General features: G+C 41.2%; 1 protein-coding gene across 1 annotated transcript in view; it reads right to left on the bottom strand.

The window, feature by feature from the left end:
• The window catches only part of IGF1 (insulin like growth factor 1), a 63,660-nt gene that overhangs the window by 28,925 nt on the left and 17,282 nt on the right, over window positions 1-17,453 (bottom strand). The gene's annotated exons all lie outside the window — the stretch shown is intronic.

Raw genomic sequence — 17,453 nt, 5'->3', positions numbered from 1 at the left:
GCTAGAGAGCTGCTTTCCAAAATTCAGAGAAATGAGGATTTTGAAGGATGGATGTGCTTCTGTTTGTGTATTTTTTTTCAGAAAGTGTGAATTGATTTCTCCTCCATCCCTAGTGGTTATAGAGAATCACAGGGAAGAACCCAACTTTTGGGGATTTTCTAAAACATGGTGGGGTTGCAAGGAAAGTGAGGTTGAATATGACGTACATGCAGCCATTGTGTCATACACTACGGGAGGAAGTGACTATGGGAGGAGAGGGGCATATTCCTCTTAGGATATCGTTCCATTCCTCCTTAAAAGAGTCAGGCATGATTGTTGTGTGTCACATGCCTGTTTACTCCCAGCACTGTTCTCGCTGGGAACTTCCGTTTTGTATATAGCTTTTGTTCTGGCTGTTTCCTCGACACGGATGGTACAAGCACTCGTTTTGCAAGGTTGCCAAAACTTTTGTAGCAGTGAGGTCCTGCGCAGGAAGAGTTGCTAGCTGGCTTGCCACAGCATGATAGCTCTCATCCAGGGAGTCCAGAATAAGGATTGCAAACAAAGACTCAGGCGTATTGAAACCTCTATGAGTCAATTCCTGTCTGAGATGCTGCAAATGTAAAACGTGGGCTCTAAGGTCTTCCCCTGGCTCCAAACGCTTCCTGTGCAGCTTTCTGAAGTAAAGCAACACAGACCCAGCCTCTTGTCAGAGATGACAAGCCTTAAGCCCTTCCCACATCTCACGGGCGCTGGCCTTGCCAGCCAGGGGGATTAACTCTTCAGGAACTACTGAGAGCAAAATTTTTCCCATGGCTCTTGAATCCTGTGCCTCCCATTCATCCTACTCCTTCACCATGGGAGAGATTGGGCAGTCAGGTTATGTATGAACTGTATCTAAGTAATAAAGTAAGTGGCAGAGATGAGCAGAATACAAAACACATGCCAATTGCTGAAACACTATGCTATCACAAGTACAATGTATAATCAAATTGGATGCAACAACTTTCAGGCATGAAGCACTCCAGGGAAAGAGACTTGGAATCCTAGATATTGTTGGAAAAGCCACTCATCTGTTCCATTAGCACCTACTATGGAACTCTGCCTGCTATACTGATGCACCTGCAAGAAATAGAATTATTCCTTTGAGCAAAAAAAGTCTGCTTGCCACAAATATAACAGGATGGTTTCTGAGATTCCAGAAGCAGAGTTCCACTCACAGAACCTTGTACTCGCGAAAAAAAGAAAGTGATTGCCATTGATTTCTTTTCCCACTGCAGCCTGCTATCATTTACTTTGGGAGAGTGGAAGACTCTCCAGAATGGCATGGGAAGCAGAAGGAGGAATTGGAGAAAAATCTCCTCCCCTTCCAGGAGCATCAGCCTCCACTGGATTGCCAGCTCTTCTGCAAACAGATGCAACCCTTTTTGTGGAAGCTCTATTGCCCCTGACTATGTTCTTTATATTGCCTCTTTCCTTTGAATAAAGAGGAAGTAACTCTGCACACAAGTGAGTTCATACTTCGGAAAACTACCTTGAACTATATATAACATGTTGGTGAGATTTTAAAATTACGGAATGTGTTTGCAAAACTGGCATTGCTGTGCTCATGGGTTACACAAGAGTCTGATGTCAGCCTTCTCGACTGGAGTCATACTATTGAGCAACTTGGATGGGAGAGTTCACATGCAAGAGTCTTTCCAACAGTTCTAGGAATTTTATATCTTTAAAAGCATTCAATATATTTCTTTTCATGCTCAAGCATGGCCCTTCCAAACCTGCATTGTTGTTTTCCAGAAATTTCAGTGAACTGGGGTCACAGAGTAGATTTCTCACTGTCTACATGGAAGCTGGGCAATAATCTGCTCCCTCAGTAGATTCTATTACAGAATTCTAAGGTGAGCTGGTATAATAAGTTTCATATAAGATATTCTTTACACATAGTGCTGGGCTGGACAGCACACCAATGGATAATTTTTTTCTGGCAAAGCTGTCATTTGACACTGTTTCATCTGTTGACATTGTACACATATGATGCAGGAAAGCCGTGATCAAAAATGTAATTTCAGTGGGAATGTTAATAGTTATTTTCATGATTTAGTATTATGTGACTCCAACTCTCTACCCACACATTTTTCTTTCCTAATTGCCTCTTGTGTACAGGAATTGTGTTTCAGTTTTCAAACCACTGACACACTGGCTTAAGGGTCTATGCTTAGACCATTGATCCAGTAAGGAATATAATTTTACATCTTTTTAATCCCTCAGGACAAATTGAAAGGCTACATTTTACACTTGGGACAAATTCTAAAAATGATTCTTGAGTCGGAATATCATTTAAAACAAAAGGTGCATAACTTGCTTTCCCACAAACTGTTTTCTTTTCTTTTTTGCAGAGTTAAATAGAAAACCCCTGAATATCAGTCGCTGAGGAAAAACAGTGGGAGAGTCAGGGGGCAATTTCACAGTCTTCCTAGAGGCATCTGGTTGGCCTCTGTGAGGAACAGGATATTGCACTAGGTAAGCCTTTGGTCTGATTCAGTTGGGCTTGTCTTATGTTTCTATGTTCTTATGCTCTTAGTATATGCTCTTAAGCAAGTTACATTACTGAGACAATTCCAGGGGTGCACTCTGGACATGCCCAAAGTCAAAAGGGCAGGTAGCAGCACATGGCACACCCTTCTTTGGCAGCGTCTTTAAGTGTGAGTCCAAGAAATTTCTTACTTCTAGAAATTCAGTATGCATTTTCATTCCCCATAGGAAACTGTGGATATGCACACAACTCAAATATGCTGGACTTCCTCTTATGCGGCCTAGGACTCACATACCTACGGGACCGCCTCTCCTGGTATGCCCCGCGGAGGACCTTAAGGTCCACAAATGACAACACTTTGGAGGTCCCGAGTCGCAAGGTGGTTAGATTGGTCTCAACTAGGGCCAGGGCCTTTTCAGTACTGGCCCCAACTTGGTAGAACACTCTGTTACAAGACTCTAGGGCCCCGCAGGACTCTGTCACAAGAGACTAGGGCCACGCGGGACTTGACATATTTTCGCAAGGCCTGCAAGACAGAGCTGTTCCTCCTGGCCTTTGTTTCGGACTCAGTCTGACCCTTATGTTTCCCTCCCCTTATGGTTTTGAACTATGGGAAAATGAGGCTGCATTTTAAATTGTATTTTAAGCCGTATTTTAAATTGTCCCCCCCCCATTATGTTTTTATTGTGATTTTAGCCACCCTGAGCCCAGCTCTGGCCGGGGAGCGTGGGGTATAAATAAAAGTATTCTTATTATTATGTTCTCCATGCATACAAGCCTGCAAATCACTTATCAGAGGGCTAAGTGCTTGCAAAACGGTATGTCTGCATTTAACTTTGCTCTCTGGAACTAAAATAGCACCTGTTGCTGGCATCAGCCAATCAAATTATACCTACTCTTGCTTCTCCAAGTCATGAGGACAAAAGACAATTTAGCACAGTGGCAGAGCTCCTTACCTGGTATTTTTAATGTTCAGTGAAGAAGATATGAATCACCTTATAAAACATGCATTATGCCAGAAGACTTGCATTAAGTGTAGTTGAATGGGTTTTGATTGTTCTTACAGTTTCCTGTTGTTCGTATACTTTGAATCCCAATTTGTGGGCTTTTTTTAAAAAAAGAGGAATATCTAAATTTCTAGGAAAAGCCAGCACTTGGAACCCTGAGTAACCTTTGTTAATTTTTAAAATGCAAATGCAGACTGTCCCTTCAGTTTCAGCCATCATTATTTTTAACTCATGTCATGAATTATTAGTTTTCATTGAATGCCTCTCATATTCTTGTCAGAAGATTAATTTTAAGTGTATTAGGATGTTCTGTGTGTCAGGAAGTCAAATCTTTAGGTCAGCCCTTACTCTCTCTCTCTCTCTCTCTTTTAAGTGACTGGTGTATCTTGAAGTTCAAGTAGGACAATTGCTGATGATTCAGTAGCTAGCAATAAACCTATCTGCTTTAAACACCTAGCCTGGATAATACTGAGGAGCAGTCAAATTTTGAAAAGCTAAGGGTGCATGCAGTGAAGTAATCAAAAGGGTGCAATACATATTTGGATTCTGGGTCTCAAAAAGTGTTAAAAGATCTGGGGGAACGTCAATTTCTGGTGGCAGAAAAACAGAAATGTGAACTAACTTGACAATAATCTAATAATCTACAATTGTCTTCAAAAATCTGACCAGCTGAGAGAACAGCCAGTTCTAGACAAATCACAAAGCAGCCCTAAGCTATGCTAGCTCATTTGAGGTACAGTTGTACCTCGGCTCCCGAATGCCTTGGGAGTTGAACGTTCCGGCTCCAGAACGATCAAAACAGGAAGTGACTGTTCCGGTTTTCAAACGTTCTTTAGGAAGCCGAACGTCCAACGGGGCTTCTGCAGCTTCCGATTGGCTGCAGAAGTCACGCTTTGGAAGTCAAATGTTTTGGAAGTTGAACGGACTTCCGGAACGGATTCTGTTTGACTTCTGAATACGACTGTACTAATGTTTGGAGAATATACACTTCAACTAATGTTCCATCCAATGAAAGCTTTTATTGGACGAGGCCAGTGGCATCATATTGGCTCAGTAGGGTGACACTCATAAGCTTTCAGTTTCCTTGGAAGTTTTGTATAGAACAGTCAAATGGGTTAGCCTCCTTTTCAGCCCATTTTCTTTTCTCTTAACTATGGCATGTGTGCCTTGCACAGATCCCTATTTTGTAGCTGTTTAGATACTGTACTGACTTTGTGTAGATCTTTTCTTGCCCCCATCATTAACATTGTCAGACCTTTAAGCTGTCCACTCTATGTTCCTCTCCATTAGGAAGTTTCTGACTTTTAATTTATGCTTGTATATGGGGATGGATTGAGAATCAACTTTGATCCTCTCAGTTTCCCATTTTTCTAATCTAAGATCTGGTTCTCCAAATTTTTCTGCAGCAATTTGTGGGATGGGGAAAAAATCAAATCATGAAAATTTGTCAATATATTACTGTGAATTTTTGCTAATAAATACCTTTTTGTATGCAGTGTTCACACACACACACACACACAAGCAATTTCCCTAATAAAATTTTATTTTATTTTTTGGTTGGAGAACTTTGGTTGGAGAACTGCATCACAAAAGTCAGAGCAGTGCAAAGTTCAAATGATGGCTGTGTTTTGGTTCTCATATTGTTACAGAAAGTGTGAATTAAGTAGTTTTGCCTTTAAATGCAAACTGAATTGAATTTCTCCCCCATCGCTACCTGTATAGAATGAGTCATACAGTTTCAAAGTTTGACTGTGGCCTGCATAATATGAAGCTCAAGATAAGTTAAACCTTTTTGTCAAATGTTTATTTACCTCTACAAGACTAACAGTATGGAATAGTATGATATATATATATATATATATATATATATATATATATATATATATTCTAATTTGCTAATCTCCTGTTGTCCAATAACCCTGCCTCTCTAACATCTTTGAGACATCTGTCCTGAGCAACTATACAGTAGTACCTCGGGTTAAGTACTTAATTCGTTCCGCAGGTCCATTCTTAACCTAAAACTGTTCTTAACCTGAAGCACCACTTTAGCTAATGGGGCCTCCTGCTGCCACCACGCCACTGGAGCACAATTTCTGTTCTCATCCTGAAGCAAAGTTCTTAACCCAAGGTTCTATTTCTGGGTTAGCGGAGTCTATAACCTGAAGCGTATGGAACCCGATGTACCACTGTAGTTGCATTTTTGGGAATTACACCCCCTGTTTTAATTTAAACTGGGTGGCCTCTGTTTGTGTCATAATCTAAAAAAAGAACGATTTGAAATAAAAATCTGTTGTCTATTACTTGATTGCTAATAGTGCCATCAAATTGGATTTATTTTAAAATTTAAATCTGTTTTGACATCTTTAAGATTCATCTGTTTTGAATCATCGATGATCTTTGGGAAGACATGCATTTGAATCAAACACATAAAACTTCCCGGTGTCGCCCTTGTTTGTTCATCAGGACTTTAGTAACAGGAGAAATGTACAGCCACTTTCGTGAAAGCAATAATCAGAGCTTTCGGAAATCAAAGAAAAGACACACACCACACAGTAGAAGATGGCACTATAATTTTCACCAAAATATTATTTGAACCAGTTATTTACAATCGGGGTTAGGCCTGGTTTTAGCACAGAAACTGCTTTGGTCACCTCTGTGAGGAGGGAAAATGTTTCCCTGTTAATTCTCCTCGACCTCTTAGCAGCTTTTGGTACCATGAACCATAGTATCCTTCTGGAGCTGCAATCTGAGTGGGTGGCACCGCTTTGCGGTGGTTCCAGCCCTACTTGGGTGGACTTTCCCCAGGGCTGTTGCTTGGGGAGTGTTTTCAGCCCCATGGAGCCTTCAATGTGGGGTTCACAGGGTTTGATTTTATCCCCCATGCTGTTTAACATCTACATGACACTGCTGAGTGGGGTTAGCCAGAGGTTTGGAGTATGTTGTCAGCGATATGCTGATGACACACAGCTCTACTTCTTTCTCCTGTACACCTGCATGGGAGGCAGTGGATGTTTTGGACTGTCATCTTACTTCAATAATGGACTGGATGAGAGCCAACAAACTGAAGATCTATCCAGATAAGACTGAGGCACTGATAGTGGGTGGTTCCCTAGATCAGATGGCTGGGAGGTTGCCTGTTCTTGATGGGGTTACACTCCCTCTGAAGGAGTGGGTACGTAGCTTGGGGGAACTCATTGATACTTTGCTGTCACTTGACGCTCAGGTAACCTCAGTGGTGTGGAGTGCCTTCCATCAACTTCAGCTGGTGGCCCAGCTGTGCCCTTATCTGGACAGGGAAAGCCTAACTACTGATGTCTATGCTCTGGTAACCTCTAAGTTAGATTACTGCAACATATTATATGTTCTGGACCACCCTGAGATCTATGGGTATAGAGCAGCATACAAATTTAATATAGAGTACTAAATAATAATACAACAGTAAAATAATGCCACAATGCATAGCTAAAGACTAAAAGAGCATTTATTTTGTACAGTTATGTACAGAAACCACAAAATTAGCAGGACCTGGCACAGGATATCCATCTATGATAGAATTGCTCCTAAACTTCCTTGCACCAGCAGTTTCCCTATGGGGGAAATGCACCAGTGTTGTGAGCCCTTTGCAGTGATGGCTAACAGTTGTGCAAACTATGACAGTGGGTGTCCTGCAGTAAAAGGATAAAAATTTAGCAGAGCTAAGTGCATTTGAAGGGGTGGAATGGGTGTTGTTCTCAACACAGGTGTTCATGTTTGCTTAGTAGTTGGTTCTATCCCTGATGGTGGTATAACATTATACCTGTAACAAAAGGTGGTGTAAGTTAAAAGTCTCTTGTGGAAAATGGAGTTTCTCAAGAGATAACTTAAGAGGCCTGCTGGATCAGACCAAAGACCTACCTAGTTCAGCTTCCTGTTCCATAGCTGCCAACATGGTGCTGGATATAACATATAGATATCATGACTAGTATCTACTGATAGCTTTATCCTTTGTGATTTTTTCTAACCCCCCTTTTAAGCCATCTAAATTGGTGGCCCACCATTGCAGATTGTGGCAGCAAATTCCTTAGTTTAACTATGCACTGTGAGAATGTCTTTTGTCTGTTCTCCACAGTCTAGCATTATGAGAGACAGAGAAAAATTATCTATCCAGTTTCTCCACACTGGGTATCTCCATCATGCCCTGCTTATCCACCCCCCGCTGTCTTTTGTAACCTTTCCTCACAAAGGGTTTCTCCAGCCTCTCCCTCTATTTACTTCTTCTCTGACCCTACACCACAGTGCAGCATAGGATTACAATTAACTCAGTGGCCAATCACAGCACTTCATCAAGGTATATAAGACCCAGCCAGGGAACACTGATAATATATATCAATACATGTGGCATGAGATTTCATTAATCTAACTGAAAGTCTAGGGTACCAATGAGGACTTTAGTGATAAAATACTATAGTGACAAGAGAACAAACTAGGTCCAAAATGGTCCCAGTGAGATATGAATTGCAAAGGCATGTAAAGTAAAGGGACTGCGTACTTATTTACTCATTGCTGACATAAATCTCTCTCATTTTCTCCCTTTCTGTCATTTTTGAAGAACATAACTATTACAAAATGGGAAGATGGGACTAAATTAGTACAGTTTCTGGCCCACACCACTGGTTTGGAAATTGCAACCACAGCAATTAGCATTTCCAGTTTCCAGTTCAGAGGAGGTCAGGCAGTGGGGTTATCCTTGGAGCAGTTGTATATTACCTCAAAGGAAAAAGTAAAACGGAAAGGCAGCAGTCTGAGAACTTTGCACTCTTGAATTGGCTTAAGCTTCAATGAAACCTTATCCTCAACCAGCTTTTTGTTTACTTCAGTCAGCTGTCTGTCTTCCACATAGTGATGAACTCACTTGCTTTCATTCAAGAAGAGCCCTGAATCCTATTCTCACAGTGGCCTGTTGGAAGCCTTTGACCAGGACAGGACTCTTTATGTAGGGCCTATTATTGTTACTTGGATCACATCTACATTACTATCCTAAACCAGGTTTTAACAAGTTTAGGTTTCCCAAAGGAATCTTAAGAAACTGTAGTTGTGTGAAGGTGCTGTGGCCATTTTGTGTTGTAGATAGGTTGTTGTCCTGAAGATCATTGGGGTTGGGGGAAGAGCCATATAATATGACAGTAAAATGACTTTTGGTCTATAGGATTGCCGCATAAATGAATATAAAATATTTTCAATACGACATTAGACCAGGGAAGGGGACCATGCAGCCTCCAGATGTTGCCAGATGTTCCCATTCTCCCTAATCATTGGCCATGCTGGTAGAAACTATTGGGGAGCAGGGGTCCACAAACATGGGGCCAAACAACATATGGGGCTGTTATGGGGTTTTGCACCTCTGCATTAGACAAAGACATCAATCATGACAAAACATGTTTCTGATGTTTTAAATTTCTATTTTTTTTAAAAAAGCTCCCTGAAAGGCAGCTCCGAAATAGGCATAAATAAGTAAATATCAATCCACTGATGAAAACTGAACTAAGAAAAAATATTTACAGCTGAACCCTGAGGAGTAGTAGTAGAAGTAGTAGTAATTAATAATAATATTAGTAATAATAATTTTATTATTTATACTCTGCCCATCTGGCTGGGTTTCCCCAGCCACTCTGAGCTGCTTTCAAACTTTAAAAACTTCATGATATAGGTCTGCCTTCTGATGTTTCTAAAACTTGTGTAGTTCTTTACCTCCTTGACATCTGATGGGAGGGTGTTCCACAGGGAGGTGACACTGCCGAGAAGACCCTCTGCCTGATTCCCTGTAACTTCACTTCTTGCAGTGAGAGAACCCAGTGAGTGTTATAGGAAGATGCTTTAGGGCTAATTGGCAGACAAGCAACAGACAACAGGCAAGCCTGAGGCTTCTTTCTCCTCATTTTTTCTTTAAATGAGGTGAATAGACAGTGATTGCACCCTAGAACTGCCAAAAATTGTTGGGCTTACAGCCCTGAATCCACAAAAATGTTGAGCTCCATTTCTAGACACCCCCAAATACATTGGACTGGTCTGAGGAATTCTGCAAGAGGTTCTGTCATTTTGATTGCAAGAGACAGAAACCACTTTACTATGTTAACTCAAAAGGGAATCCCGCTGATTCCCAAAGTGTGCTTAGGACTGACACTGTGCAGCCCCATGCTATGCATGTATACTCAGAAGAAAGCCTCTCTGAACACAGTGGGACCTGCTCCAAGCATGGCACTGATCTAACACTGAACTGCGGAGTTTGAGATTCAGCTTAAGCAGTGGCAACATCACCCCTATCAAAAACAAGAGAATTTAATCTCTTGGTGTTTAAAGAACATACACACGCTATCTAATTTAGAGAAAATGAAGCACTAGCCTAGAGATTTTTGAAAGGCTACATTTGGGCCATCAAATTTAAGTAGGGTTGAAGAAAGACCGAAAAAACCCCCAACAACCACTTGTTACTTTGTGATTCTACCCACTTATCCATTGCCTGCTCCTAAATTACACAAAGAGAAATTAGATACATTTTCAGTAGCTCATTCTCAAATCTTTTCCATGACTCAACATTACTCCTTTTGCCAAACTAAATACGTCTGAGAAAGGTTGGAAGCTTTAATGGAAAGAAACATAAAACTTGAAATATGTAAAGGGGAGGGGGGAGGAATCAGGCTCTTCTATGAAGCCTGTTGAATCATAATTCAGCAATTTAAGGGATGCAGAAGTGAGATGTTATAACTCGATTTAAAGGGCTTTTGAGATAATAATTTTGACCATGCAAAATTGAAAATAAAATAGATGCAATAATTAGCTTTCCATTAACCTCCAGGGGCTGGAGCAGTGAACACAGTTGCCCAATCACATAGAAGAGAAGAAGAAGAGTTTGGATTGGATATCCCGCTTTATCACTACCCGAAGGAGTCTCAAAGCGGCTAACATTCTCCTTTCCTTTCCTCCCCCACAACAAACACTCTGTGAGGTGAGTGGGGCTGAGAGGCTTCAGAGAAGTGTGACTGGCCCAAGGTCACCCAGCAGCTGCATGTGGAGGAGCGGAGACACAAACCCGGTTCACCAGAATACGAGTCCACCGCTCTTAACCATTACACCACACTGGCTCTCATAAACAAACATACAAGCAAACAAGCAAACAAACAATAAAACAATAAAAAACTAACAAAAAAACCCAAAAACCCAAACAATCCAAGGAAGTCTTTATGTGAAAAGAATAAATGTCAGGATAATGAATAACAGTAAACCTCATTGGCATGATGCACATGTGGGAAAATGCCCTCAAAATAATGCTTGAAGCCAGTCCAGCAGAGATGTGACGAAAGAGCTAAGGGGTGAGGGGAACATTGATGCTTCCTCAATTAGGGTGAAGTGAGCTAGCTTCTACAAAATAGCTTGCAGCTGAGGGTGGGGGTGGGGGGGTGGGACCCTGCTGAGTATGAGATGCTTGTGGGCCTGCTGAAAGCCAGAAAAGCAAGGGGAAGCTTTCTGGGACATACGTAATTAGGATGTAACAAAAGCTGTTGTGAATCAGACCAGCAGTATGGCTGGTTCAGCATCCTGATTCCTGCAGTGGCCAACCAAATGCCTCTGGGAAGGCCATAAGCAAGGCTGCCAGCAGCTGATATTTTGGTGCAAACGGTCTATGAACCTCAAGGCTACATTATAGCCATTGTGATCAGTAACCACTAACAGCCTTATTTTTTATGTTATCTGTCCAATCCCATTTTACAGCCATCAGGATATTGTCCATCACCAAATCTTGTGGCAGTGAGTTTCATAAAACAATTGCTTGATGCATGAAGAAGTGTTTCCTTTTGTCTGTCCTGAATCTCCTGCATCATTGAATGAGCACAACTTTTGTATTAACACGAAAGGGAGGAAAACATCTATCCACTTTCTCCTAAACATGCACTTCTGTCATGTCCCTCCATACTTGCCTTTATTCTAAACGAGAAAGCTCCAAGGGTTGTAACCTTCCCACATAGGGGAACTGGTCCATCCCCTTGATCATTTTGGTTGCCATTTTTCCGAACCTTTTCCAACTCTACAATATCCTTTCTGAGGAGATATGAGGTAGCCAGAAATGAACACAGTATTCCAAGTGCAGTTGCACCATATATTTGTATAAAGGCATTATGATATTGACAGTTTTATTTTCAATTTCTTTCCTAATGACCCCCAGCATAGGATTCACTTTTTTCACGGCTGGCGCACACTCAGTCAATGTCTGAACTGAGCTACCCAGCACAGCTAAAGGTTCTTGTTCCTGGCAAGACACTGTCAGTTCAGACTCCATAAGTGTATATGTGAAATTAGGGCTTTGGGCCCAATGTGCATCACTTTACACTTGCTTACAGGGAAAGTACCTCACCAAAGACTTCTGAGGAAGCTTAGCAGTCATTGAAAAAGAGGTGAGATCCTTTTGTGGTTCAGGGACTGGTTAAGTAACAGGAAGCACAGAGTGGGAATAAGTGGATAATTCTCCTGACTGAAAAAAGTGGAGTCACCCAATGATTGCAATTGGGACCTGCGTTTTATAACTTGTTCAAAAACTGTCTTAAGCCTGAGCAGTGATATAGCCAAGTTTGCTGATGATACCAAATTGTTCAGGATGGTTAAAGCATAATGACATTGCAAGGAGCTGCAAAAAGATCTCTCCATACTGGGTGAATGGACGGTAAAATGGCAAATGCAATTGTCAAAGTAGCATTGAAAGTCTACAGGACCACCTCTATCAATATGCTTGTTGACACTTTCAAAGAACTCTAATAGGTTAGTGTGACAGGACTTGACCTTGCAAGAAACCATGCTGGTTCTGCTTCAGTTACAATTCCAAGAGTGGCTTAACAACAAATTCCAATTCCCAGAGAGCCCTGGGGATTGTGTCTCTGTGAAGGGAATAGGGGTCTCCTCAGCACCCTTAACAAACTACAGTTCTCAGGATTCCTTGGAGGAAGTAATGATTGTTTAAGGTGATGATACTGATTTAGAAGTATAGTGCAGATGGGACCTTTGTTAGTTTACTTAAACTAAATGCAGAAAATTCTAAATCATACCACAAACACTTCATTCCTGTTCCTTTATATTTCTTCACAGAGGAGCCACTATCCAACTCTTTTAAGACAGTGAAGTACCAGCAGACACAGATGTGTTGTAAAGCCTGGTAGCCAGGCAGGCCATTTCACACACAAGATGGCAATAAAATCAGATTTCCTACCATGTGACTACTCAAAGAACCTTGGATAATCTCTCTAATGGGTGTCTCCAAACAAAACATATGTTTTCAAACATTCACAGTTCATGATATTACATCTCAGCATGTAATATAAAATTTATATTAAAAATTATAAGGTGTGAAAAAGGCCCAGAGGCAGGACACAATCTACTGTACATTATATATTTCACAGCGCGTGAAATCCATGTTAACCAGGCTCTGGATTGGAGTTGCTATGTAAGTTGCCTTATATGCTTCAACATGTTGAGCAAAAGGTTTTAATTAAGAGACTGTGTGGTCTTGGTTGACTGTATGATATGTCTGAATGACTCTTGCTACCCCTGGTCAAATATTGCAAAGCCATTAATAATATCAGGACAAATAGAGGAGATCATGTGCAAAGGTTTTGGCTGATTACATAATAGAATATGCCAGAAAGTAAAGCAAGTCAAGGCTGTCTTGGTATTTAAGGTCCTGTGAAAAAAGTGAACAGGGTTAGTCATGCCAGAACCAGGGCTGAGCTTGCCAAGTGCTTCTTTTAAGTAACTTTTGCCAACATGACACTATCAATCAATCAAATGTTTATTACGGCTGACTGACCATTAAACAAAGTACAAAATATGAACCAGTACAAAAATCACAGCCTCAGTGGAACCCATTATTATTTAGGGCGACAAAACCAGGAGCTAACCATCACAGCAGGTCTAAGAAATACCACAGCATTCGGAGACATTGCCACCTGTTCAGTAACAGATTTATTGGATTCCTCAAGGAAGGCACTCAAAAGAGTCTCTAAGGCCGCCTCCTAATAAGGTGATACATTATGTGTTCTCTAACCCTTTGATAACGTCCACAGTAGGTGAACATGAGAGATTGTTTCAAGCTCCAAGTGGCTGCAAGGGCAGCACTGATCCATGACACTAAATAAGGCATAGATGACAAACTCAGCACAACAAATGATGGTTAAGGATTCTAACCTTAAGTAACTCAGTCCCCCTCTCGTACCTTTTAACTATTTTCACCTGACACACAGTCTTTAAATCTTGTCGCTCAGCAGCTACCCCTCACAGAAAATTGCCATTATAATTTATATATTTCTGCCAGACTTCATGACATGCACACATGTAAATAACCCCAAGTAACTTGTACTGAGGTCCCTCCTCCACCTATTACTCCACCTTACTTTCAGATTCAAAAAGTGACCACCAACACTGCCTCAAGAAGACTATTTAAACAAAATAAATGAGAAATGGCTGAGAAAAAGCAGCGATAAATGCAAGCCTACATGACCACAACATTGCCTTTTGCTGGTCTTTTTTGTTTTTCTTCTCTGCAAGGTTCAAATTCCTCCATATAAACTTTCTTCCTGGATACTACTGGAAAAGTGTAATGGTGGCTCTCATTATCAGAATTCTTGCTCAGTCAGGCTTTGGGACATGCTGACAAACTCAAGAGTCCTACTGATTCAGTATTCTTAAAGGGTCATCAGTTCCAGCATAAACAAGATCCACTTTTCTTTCTTTCCTGAAATTTTGTATGGTCAAAAGCAAAACAAACAAACAAACAAACATACGCTGCATTGTTTCAAGCAGCATACATGTGGATAATTTTTAGATGAAGGAGGGGTTCAGGTACCTATGAAAGCAACTGTAAGCATGAATATTTCCATGTACATCTGACCTCCGCAGGTGATGATGGGCAGCAGGGGCAGCCCTCTGGCCATTCCCATTTGTTAGAGGGCAGAGCTGTGTATGCTGCACAACATGCCATTGCCCCCTTAAACTAACCCATGGCCTAGGGCAGTGGTATCTTTTCAAAGAGGGACACATTTGATGAAGTGAAGGGCCGTAAGGGCCGACCAAACGTGTTGACCTTTTCTTAGGGTTGAAGTTGTTGAGCTTTTTCAAGGATTGAAGTTGCTGAGGTTTCTTTAGGATTTTACCCCAGGAAATAAACTGCCATGGGGGCTGGATTAAACCAACCAGCGGCCCAGATTAGGGCCCCCGAGGCGGACTTTGGACAGGCCTGGCCTAGGGTATAGTGGAGGATGCCATCCCATTACAAATACTGAAGTAAGATTCAACTGAAAAAAGCTTCTGTATATGGAATGGGGTGGTGAGCCCCATCTTGTCCTTTGCTTTAGGCAATAAAATATCTCATACGAGACACAATGGATCCCTCTGTTCCTCAAATACTGATGTCTATTGCATCATGGGTATAGGGGAGGCACCTTGATGCTGGGAACGGGGACCAACCCAATGAGGAGTTTCAAGGATGGTAAATAAGGAAGCGTGTTCATCTGAGCAACATAAAACTGGTGTCATTATATTAGCTACTTTCAATGGATTTGAATAGAGAATCAAAATATCAAAGTTTGGAGGAGGTCAGTCATAATTATTAGGGATTTTTATGGTCTTGTTGACAAGAAAGCCAACAGTCAAATGACGTCATGGATGGATTCAGGCAGTGCCGAGTGCTGAATATCAGAGAAACCAAAATCTGCCCAGTTCTTTTATGAAATTCCTTTTTCTGTTCAAGGAAGCATGTGTTAGATCATTCTTCCTGCTCAGTGCCAAGTCTTTAACTCCAACTTGTGATTTTCATTTTTAAAGCCAGCAATGCCTCAGAAGATTTGCTTTAAGCACACAGATGACTTTTGTAACTGGAAAAATGCATTTCATTTTGTAAAAATGAAAACTTCTATGGTTGCTTTTAGATTTACGCTAGGTTTGTTGAATGAATGAATCAAGTATTCGTTAATTTGCTTCTGACCCACTTTCCAAAGGACTATTGTCCCCTTTCTTACAAGTAACTACATACTATGTTGCTGACTTTCCACCGTTTCCCCAGATTGGTCAATAGGATTCATCATGGGTGGAGCAAGAGATGTTATTTTACGGGGAAATGGTAACAAGACCTTGAAAAAACAAATTAATGATAAAAATGTGTTATTTCCTTTATAGATTTGTGAGAAAATTATTATCTCCCTCTAGAAATGGAATGGTAAGACGTCATCTTTAGAAAGCAATGTTTCTAACCTGGCAGGCACCTTTCTTAGTGGAATGAATTTTCCCTAGCTAAACTGCTACATCTGGGTGATCAGTGGGAGGGCAGAGGCTCTGGTCTGTGAATAACTGGGCTGGGATCATCTCTCCCCACACCTCTCAATGAAGTTGGTATTTCCTGGTAGAGTGAAGAGAATGTTGAGCATAGATCTGGGCTCAAATTCCCTCTGAACCTTCAAGTTCACTGGTGGCCTTGAACCATTTCTCTGCCTAGTGTACAACATACCGTAAAAGCTGAGCATGTTGCTTGAGTTCTTGAGATAAGAGGCAGAACACCAAAGCGAAACACGTGAAGGCCCCTTCCTACAACTGGTTATTTTAAAAGTTTGCTATTTATCTTGATCACATGCAAAATACTAGGAAAAGAGAATCAGCTATTATAATTTATCACAGTCAGGTGAAATCTACAGAGTTGCTTGCAAAGTTCTCCTGAGCCAGGCTTCATTAAAAACCCAGAGTTTGTAAAAGCCAGCCTGAAATGTGAGGTGAGCTTTTAATTCTTGCTTCAATCCTTCCCCAGCTAGGATCAAAATCTGAGCTAGAGAAGAATTCCCAATTTCCCTTCCACACCAGCCCTTCACTGTCTCCCAAAGCCCTCCTTGTTTCTCATACATGACAATTCATAGCGGAAGCACATAGGGAGAGAAAGGGTTGCTCCTTATTGATCAGCCTCTTTGTCATGGCGAATGTCTGCAGGCTTCTGAAATTGTGCTATTGCTAAAACATCACATGAGAAGAAAATAGGACAAATCTCCTTCCTCTCCTTGTCCCACAATTGTGCCACTATTTACCCCACTGATCCCAAGGAAGAGAAAGCAAGGGTGTGTTTTAGAGTATGTGAGAGGCTGATGGGGAGTTCATTTTTTCAAGCTCATAAAATTGAGTTATCCCTGAGGGTTGGAGAGCTGTGTATGAGAGAAGATAATTTCTGAAATAAATTCAATGACTATTTCAGAGTTAAATTTGAGGAGAGCAAGAGACAGCTTGCTATTCTGAACAGATTAGTTGAGCATTCCCTCTTATCCTACTTTGGATCCCAGGATCCATTTTATATACCAGCTTTATATTTAATTCCTTTTTTTTTAACCCTGACTTGTTAATTATTTGCATGCTTGCTAACCATGCACCCCTGCTGGGTCAAATCTAGTGCATCAGATATAGATCTGTAGCATGATTATAAGAGAGGAAATAATAAAAAGCGCAAACGTCAAAATCCTGCCTTGAATACCTCTGGTTCCTTCTGAAAAAGACATAAGATTTCAGGTAATTTTCCAGCTGTTTGGGCCCCAGGGGCCAACAGGCTCAGATACAAAGCTTTATACTGGTTGTCAGGCATCTTATTGTGAGCTTGGAAAGCCACAATTTCACCATGCCATGGAATTTGGGCAACCAAGCAGCTTGCTTTAGCAGCAAAATGGAATGCTGTTCAAAGAGAGAAGAGAGAGACAACTTGGAAACGTCTGATGCTACTTGGCAACCAGTTTGAGACTGCTTTACTCAGTGAAATATGACTTGTCCTTTATCACCTAGCTGTTCATGGCCAAGTTTTCCTTCTGCATTTTGCATCTTTCTTTGGTTCACCCTGCCTGTTGTATCTTTGGATAATTTTCTCAACTCTCTCTCTCTCTCTCTCTCTCTCT

The sequence above is a fragment of the Podarcis raffonei genome, chromosome 10, assembly GCF_027172205.1.
Source record: "Podarcis raffonei isolate rPodRaf1 chromosome 10, rPodRaf1.pri, whole genome shotgun sequence".
In the NCBI taxonomy this organism is placed as follows: domain Eukaryota; kingdom Metazoa; phylum Chordata; class Lepidosauria; order Squamata; family Lacertidae; genus Podarcis; species Podarcis raffonei.
Note: the sequence above shows the minus strand (reverse complement) of the source record. Positions and strands in the feature narration are given on the sequence as shown.